The sequence below is a fragment of the Mustela erminea genome, chromosome 2, assembly GCF_009829155.1.
Source record: "Mustela erminea isolate mMusErm1 chromosome 2, mMusErm1.Pri, whole genome shotgun sequence".
Classification (NCBI taxonomy): domain Eukaryota; kingdom Metazoa; phylum Chordata; class Mammalia; order Carnivora; family Mustelidae; genus Mustela; species Mustela erminea.
The window spans coordinates 79,395,396-79,404,251 of record NC_045615.1 but is presented as its reverse complement, the minus strand read 5'-3'; positions in this window follow the sequence as shown (position 1 = coordinate 79,404,251).

The following is an 8,856-nucleotide window of genomic DNA, read 5'->3' as shown; positions in this document are numbered from 1 at the left end:
GACTGCTTGTGATCTCTGTCTGTCAAATAAATAAATAAAATCTTTTTTTAAAATCCCCTTTTTGCTTAAATCAATTTGAGTAGGATTTCTCTTGCTAATAATTTAAATAGACTAATTAGTACAGCTTCCTTCCCTTCTCCCAGATGTCACCATGCCCTGTATCACCTTCTCTTATTTTTCTTTACCTTCTGCCAAGGAGCTGGAATTCAATCTATGGCTTCAAATGCCCTTGGTGATTAAGAGAAAGCTGTGCAGTTAGACATACTTGATTTACTTTCTGGTCTGTTACATACCAGCAATAAAATATTGGCAAGTAACCATCACAAAATCTCATGTAAATTATTTCAAAGAGAAGGACCATGGTAATATCAAGCTCATGTGATTCAAAGGAATAAACTGGTGTGTATAGAGTATTTGATAGAATGCCTGACATGCAGTAAATACTTATGAAATATATAGATTATCATCACACAAGCAAATATTATCACATAATTTCTGAACCACAGAAGTCTTTCATTAACTGCACCCTCTCTCTTGCATTCTAACCCTATATCTCTTATTTCCTTCTGAGCCTTCCCATTAGTGTTTACCAAGTACACCTTAAACTAAACTGATTCCTGCTCTTCTTTCCATCACTCCTTTCCCACCATCCTCCCATTAACATACATAATTTAGTTTTTGACACTATTACTATTCTCTTAGTCACCCAGCCTCAGACCATGGCCTACTATTGATTTTGTTAATTGCCCTGTCACACATATGTATAATTTATTCCTAGCTAAAGCTAAACAAACAAACAAAAAACCAAGGATTATAAATTAGAGTTATTTCTGTCTTTCCTTTTATTAATTAGCTAGCTATTCGATATTTTTCAAAGTAAATTTGAGACTCTATAATTTGAATCTATTGTGCAAGGCATAAGTGATAGTTTAAAAAACAAACAATATATCTTTCATTAGTTGTAAAGAAGTTGTTTTCTCTGTGAGGGCAAATTGTTGTTGTTTTTATCACATTTTTCCAGGTATACCTGGGGAAAGTGCAAAGTGTTTAGGGATTTAAGAATTATAGATCATTCCTATCCTAAGTCCACTTTCTTTTAGAGAATGCTACATTTGGGTAAGAAGGATACCTTCATTTGGGTCCCATATTTTAGAAAGCCCTACACATTATAAACATACCAACCACATTTATGAAACAATACATGAATGCCCTGTCACCTGGAATCCAGTAGACAGAACTGATCCAGTCCAACCTGTAATTTTAAACACTGGCCTCCAGGTCAAACCTCTCAGTTCCCGAATAGTCATGTCTTCAATTCTTTTGCTGTTTGTCCCCAGAACGAAAGGTGACTACATCTGCGTACCAAGGACTGGCATGCAGTCAGTCACTGATACTCCTTTATTATGTGGGAAAGACACAGACAGCAGAATTAGTTAGCTAGGAGAAAATAAAAATTAATTACCTTGTCATCCATGTCCTTCTCAGCAGGGATGTGAAATATTCCTGCATAATAAAGTATCTTTCTTCAACTGTTCTGAGCATCATCTTTTCTTCCTTACCTTCCAGGTATGGCACCTGGACATATTTCTACTTGAGCAAATTAGCATGTTTGCAATAGATGGGCATAGAAGTTGAGGAAGAGCTGTCAATATTAAACATCTTGATTTTTAAAATTTAAATATGTTTAACTCTAGAAGTAATACACATGGCCTGTGACACTAATTATTTATATTGCCATATGGATTTAGATATTGCATCAAAAGATAAAAAAACCAATATTCTATTCATAGTACTTTATTCAAGGAAGTTAAAAGACTTAAAATAATTTCTGTGATGATGATATTTTGTCATAAATCTCCCTATTACAATAACTGAACATGATGTATAAAATCTATGATAATTTAGATTCAAATACTGCTTTAAGAATTTTATTAATAGTTCCAGTTATGATAGCCTCAATAGGATCCTTAAAATTAGAAATTTAAAAAAACAAAAGTGTAGGGGCACTGGGTGGCACAGTCAGTTAAGTGACTGATTCTCAGTTTCAACTCAGGTCATGATCTCTGGTTGCGGGATCTCCCACATTGGGCTCTGTGCTCAGCGTGGAGTCTGCTGGAGATTCTCTCTCCTCTCCTTCTGCCCCTCCTGCTTTCTCTCCCTCTCTTTCTCTCTCTCGCTCTCTCAAAATAAAAAAATCTTAAAAAAAAAAGCTAAGTACTATGGTGTCCAAGAAAGGCTATCAACTGCTCATGTAACACAATTATAAAATTATTGATTTTATAGTTTATAATTTTTGATTATATAATTGTTATATATTATGATGGTTATTGACTATAACATTACTGATTTTGCTGAAATGAAGACCAGAAAAAATAAGAAATTAATAAATAATAATTTATTAGTTGTTTTAATTTTATTAATCCTCTAAGAAATGCCAGCTGATCAACACAGAATACCCAAATATGAACAATAATAGTAAATTTAGCAACATTGGATATTATGCCAGCTTTCAGATCTATCAACACCATGATCTTACACATTTTTCAAAGTTGATATTATGTAGTTCTCTAGGCTTTAGCTAGACTTATATCTTCTAGTATTTAGACAAATGGTTTGGGGATTTCATTCATACTTCAGCCCTAGGCCTTGCAAGTGTTAGCAGCAAATATGCTTTTGAAGGCACTTTATGGGTTAAGGACAATCTGAATTTAGCTTTGAAATATAGATACCAGTTGATGAAATGTCAGACAAAATTGAGATTGGGCAAATATATAAGGGGGTACCACCAAAGATGAACAAACATGCAAAGCCAGGGGTGCCCAGGATATGCTAGAATACAAGGCTTGTGAGAGGACAAAATGTGTCTGTTTTGTTTATTGATGTATCTTGGGAGACTTGAACAGTGCCCAGCACATAGAAGACATTTATAAATATTTGATGAATGAAGTAATGAAGGAATGAATAAAAGCAAAGAGTCTAATTTGATTAAAGCATGAAGTATATAATATAGAGAGGCACCTGCATGGCTCAGTTGGGAGTTAATTGGCCAACTCTTGGTTTCAGCTTAGGTCATGTTCTCATGAGTCCTAAGATTGTCCTAAGATTGTTCAATCCTAAGATCGAACCCCATGGTAGGCTGTTTATGCAGTGCAAAGGCTGCTTGGGATTCTCTCTCCCTTTCCCTCTGCCCCTCCCAGTTGTGCTCTCTCTCAAATAAATAAACAAAGAATAAATCTCTGCAAGATGAGGAAAATGTTCTAAGGCATGGAAGTTTTCACTGAATGAAGTAAAGAGATTATTGGGAAAAAGAAAAGAGGAAAAGAAAGAAGGAAACAGCACATATGGGATGTTTGGGATAAGTCTAGACAAATCCCTGAAGGTTTTATTTGTGTAAGAGCTCAACACACCCCTCTGCTGAACTGTAAGAAACAGTGAGAAAATGCTCTGGAAATGACAATGAGCTCCAAGATTGGGACGTCTAAATAAGGGAGAGATAAATAGGCCACCTCTTCATCTCCTGGGATGAGTTTCCATAGAACACAAAAAGTTTATCCTTCACTGGGGGCATGTCACCAAGCTGTGTCCTTGCACAGGTGGTAGTCAAAACAGTGTTTACAGGAAGAGTACCTTGGAGTACAAAATTGCTGGATCCATTCACTAGCCCTCTGATTCAGTCCTCAGGGGAATTCTTGGGAAGTTCCCAAGGAAAGAAGAGCTTTGGTGGGGAAAAAAAAAAAAAGAGAGAGAGAGAGTGGTTCAAATAAGTTACGACATTGAAGGCAAAGGAAAAAATTTTAAAAAGTTCCTCTATAGAATCCATCAAAAAATTGTAAGACAGCATAGAAGAAGAACCTGTGTGGAATTTAATAGCTAGACTATGGAAAGAAGAGAAAATGTAAGAGCAAATTTCATGAAATGTTCACTTCTCCCAAATATTCTAAGTTTTGTTGTTTAGGTTTTAAAGTTTTCTGTTCACCATCAAGTTTCTGTAGAATTATCATAAATATTTTTCTTTTGGTTCATAAATATTTTTCTTCCTAAAATTGAGGCTTCAATATCTGCCTCTTGACCTGGGTTCACATTTTATAGCTGAAAAAATATATAAAGCTTCAAAGGAAGTCATAGCCAAATTGTTGAGTTTTAATTGGTTTTAGGTCAGAGGGCAAGAATCCATCGAATTTTATATACTTTTCACCTAAAAGGAATACCCACATTTGCCTAAAGCTTGGCCCTAATTCTCCACTATATCTGAAGCCAATTTTTTAGTTAATCTGGCACAAATATAGAGTTTTTAATGACACCTAAGACTAGGTGAATTTTTTAATGGTTTTGATGCTAAAATTTCATAAGGCTAGATAAATAAAAATTTCCCATTGCCCAGGTATTGACTTGATGGTACTTAAGGACAGAAAATCGAGTTTCTTAGAGTAAGCTATCATACAACACAATTCCGTTGTTCTTGAAACTGGTGGTTTCCCCAAAGTAGGCTTATAATAATTACATGCTTCCATGTGGCTGAGGTCTCCATTAAGGCTTTGAAACATAGAATCAAAGTTCAAATATTCCTTTCCTAGTTAGTGATTTCTTCCATCCAAATTCTGTAAGCCAAGGTCAATAAGAATAAAATGTATGAGTGAATGGAGGTTTTGAAGCAACAGATTATTTATATTGTGGTTGTGATTAAGACATAAGGTGGGGAAGTCAAATGAAATTCTATAAACTGACTTCATGCAGGTTAACAGTATTTTTTTAGACCAGAAACTAGATATTCCAATAGGAACATAATTTATCTAAGTTCTAAAGCATTATTAAATTGCGGAGAAGTAGAGTTTGATTCCCTATCAGGGTGAAAATAGTAAAAAATGAATTTAAACCACACTATCCTCCTCCTAAAATATACTTATATTCTAGATATTTCCGGTGGGGATTAAGTTAACAAATCGTTAGCAAGCTATTTCCATGTTCCCAACATATACAGCACAAGAGACATGAATTTCTGTCCTTCAAGGTTTATAGTTTAAGCTAACTAATACAGCCCAAGATAGATAAGAAACTACTAGAACATAAAATAATCTATAATCCAAATGCTAGATGTAACAGAATAGAGTAAGGTTTTAGATGATGTGGGAAAAAAAAAGAAGTTAGCTAAATTTTAGTAACAAATGGTCAGAGACTCATTGACTCATTTTCTAGTCTTAATGAATGACTACTATTTACAGGCCCTGTGTGAGTTTGTAGAAAATCAAAGATGACATAATCCAAACCCTGTACCTAAGATATGAGTGGGGGCACAGGCATATACCGAGGGAGAAAAGATAAGAGAACTCAGTAAGCAGCAGTAGATTGTTCAGGCGGCAATGAAGGCACAGAACAAAACCACCAGGATGGGAGTGGGTGGTGGGTCTGCTTGAAGGAAGCTTGGACACCAGCCACATAAAAAAAGAAAGGGAGAGTACTCTAGGAAGAGAAAGCATTTGAACAACAGAAACAATAAATTGCAATGAGCAGATTTAGTGGGCTGGGGGTAAGGTAGGGATTAAGAAATAAACAGAAACATTGTTGAGAAGCAGTAGAGGGTAAGGATGGATAACTGAGCTGGAGAGGGATACAGACAGTGTAGCGGATTAAGTAGTAGCCCCCTAAAGATATGTGCATACCTTCATCCCCAGGACTGGTGAAGGCAATCTCTTGGAAAATGGTTTTTGCAAATAGAATTAACAGGATTATCTGGGTGGATCCCAAATGCAATGACAAGTGTCCTTATAAGAATGAGGCAGAAGGATATTTGACACAGAGGAGAAAGCCCAGAGAAGAGAAGTTTATGAACATAGTTACAGAAATTGGAATTTTGCAGCCTAGAGTTAAGAAATGCCAATAGCTACCAGAAGCTGGGAGAGACAAAGAGGAGATTCTCCACTAAAACCTTCAGAAAAAGCAAGGCCTTACTAACACCTCGTTTTGGGAATTCTGTGTTCCAAAATTGTGAGAGAATAGAATTCTGTCATTTTAAGCCACCAATTTGTGGTAGTTACTTATGACACCCTAGGAAATGAATACAAAGGGTGTTGTGCTCCACAATGAATCTAGTCTTGCTCTGATGGGTAAGTCTTTTGTTTTGCTGAAGTGGTGGTTTAAAAGTAGAATATAAAGTTGATAGGGAACTAGTGCAGAGATTGTAGGGAAGGAAACTTGTTGGTAAGTTATTGTCATAATTGTAGAAAGCGGTCACAGGATTGTTGTCAGATAATTTTCAAAACATTAAAACAGCGGAATTCTCATACAGATACATACTAAAGTTTTCCTGAACTATTAACGAGGAAATAAGCAGGAAGCAAAGCCAGTGTATCTTGCTAATCCCCTATACTGAAATAGACTGCCCAATATAGAGAGAGTTAGTGTAAAAAAAAAAAAAAAAGAAAGAAAAAGAAATCTGAAATAAGATTGCCAAATTAGAGCAAAACAAGAAGAACAGATTATTTTCCTTAACCGCCAGAAACCATAAATTTGGATTATCCTCTTTACTGGGCTGAAATCATTTGCATTACAACCAGAAAAATAAATACGTGCACATTCTCAGTTTTCTGTAAGTTAATATCTATGGTTGCCAAGTTGTAAAATGTTCTCATGGATACCAGTAAACATCAAATCAAGAAAAGTTAATATTCTTAAAGCAGATGATCTTTAGGTGAACTTATTAGAAAATCCCATAGCTTAACAAAGAAAGTCAAGCAATTCTCTTTTTGCCTTACTTTCAAGTTCTAAATAATTTTACCTTAATATTTGAGAAGCAAGTTAAGAAGAGAGGAAAGTTTAGATACCCATAGTTTAGAAACCATTCAAAGAATTTATAAGATTAATCCTTTCCTGGTTGTTAAGGAGAATTGCATAAGTTAATACGTTCAGAGCCCTCGGAGAACAACCTCCTCCAATATTCTCCCATTATCTCACATCACGCAGATACAATCTGTATGGAAAATCTTCTAGGAGGACATATTTTAAGAAAATACATTAGTATTCTTGCATTCAATAATATCTGAGTAGCTATTGTGTGTATGACCTTAAATGAAACTTTCCTTCATTTTATGAAGGTCTTCATAAAGACCTTCTTTTAAGGTCTTTATCATATTGCTAAGGTTTGAAAGCGTTAAAGGTTTAACACGTGAAATAATGAAAGAAGAAAATATCACATAATAAATGTGAATTTCACATTAGCAAGCATAAAAATATATGATTCCCTTCTTATCTAGGTATTAAATGTTTCTTGGAGAATTTTCCTGTACTGAGGGAAGTTAATGAGACAAGATTACAAAGCTGACGAGATAGTAGATTTCATAGATGACCAGGAATTTAGAACATAGAACAAATAAAATTAGGGCTTGATGAATTCCGTTGACATAATTTGTCCTCAAAATAAACTTAGTTACAACATGAAATTCCTTGGAAATATGATATAAGCAGAGGCCTTTGTTGGCAGCTGATAAAAAAATATGATCATAGTTTTTTGTTGTTGTTGTTACTTAAAATAATTCAACAATTTTAAAAGGAGCTGAATATGTACCAGCGATCTCTATTTTAGTGGCTACACGAAAAAGAGCTTTATGTCAACTCATATAATTAAATTTTGATTTTTAACATTGGAATCTGTCCAGAGCTGTACATATAATGGCTTAACAAGTAGAAGCTTGTTTCCAGGATGTCCATGAATTCAACGAAAGTGCTTAAATTTAGTTCCTGCAGTGCTTGGTTCACAACTATTAAAACATTTACTGTATCTTATGATACTTTTTTGTACACTCTCCCACAATGGAATGTTAGCTCCTCAGAAACTATGTTATTTTCAACACAAAATTCATAGCACAGTGCCTGACACAGCCTAGATTTTCAATTAATGTATGTTAAATTGTACTCATAAATAAATTAAGGATTTAGGAACATTTTGCCACATAATGAAGTTAAGGTAATTTGCCAACATTATATACATAATTATTTATACCCCTGAAGGTGATTACCTCACTTGGTCTGATGACTATATAAAATTTCCTCAGAAGGAAATACCATTGAGAATTTATGATCCAAAGCATCAGAGCATTAACATTTGTGTTGGGGGCTGGGAGGATAGAGGAGAAGTGAGAGTAAAGGGGAAGAAAGGGAGAGATTGAAGGAAACAACAATATGGTACCCCAAAACATGCCACTTTGTCATGTTAATTATTTTGAAATAAAAAACAGCAGTTTCGAGGACACTCTACCTCTCATTTCCATTGTATCTTTCGCACACCCCTCCTATTGAAAAGTTTACATGACATCAACATGGTTCCAAGGCACATGACGTTGCAATATGCCCTCTGTACTTAAAGAATAGGTGTGCAAGGATAGTGAATTAGGGCTCAAGACTAAGATATTTAAGCAAAAGTCCATAGTCCATAGGGTGATTAAGTCAAATCTTAGGGACCACAGAGTTTAAGGAAAGATAAGGAATTTGGGGAATCTTGATTAATCAAGTAGATGTTAGAGATCAAAGCAGGACTAGAAATCCACAGGGATATGCAGGAGGGCCAGAACTGGGAAATCCGGCTAAAGAACCATATATAATTATCGCCATTTTCTAAGGAGGCTGTTCTATGCAATGAAATTTTCTTAGAATTTAGGGAATTTGGGGAACCTTAGCATCTGTCGGCCACAAGCAGGAAAAAGAGCAGTGTGTACCTGTTGCAGTGTATGTCTACACGGATATAGAAGGTTCGGTAAGAGAAATATTAAATGAAGTCTAGGATTGAAGGTGAAATTGAAGTGCTATTTTTGATTCAAGAATACCAAGGCAGAGCTCTATGGAGTTAGAATGAATTTTAAAAAGTAA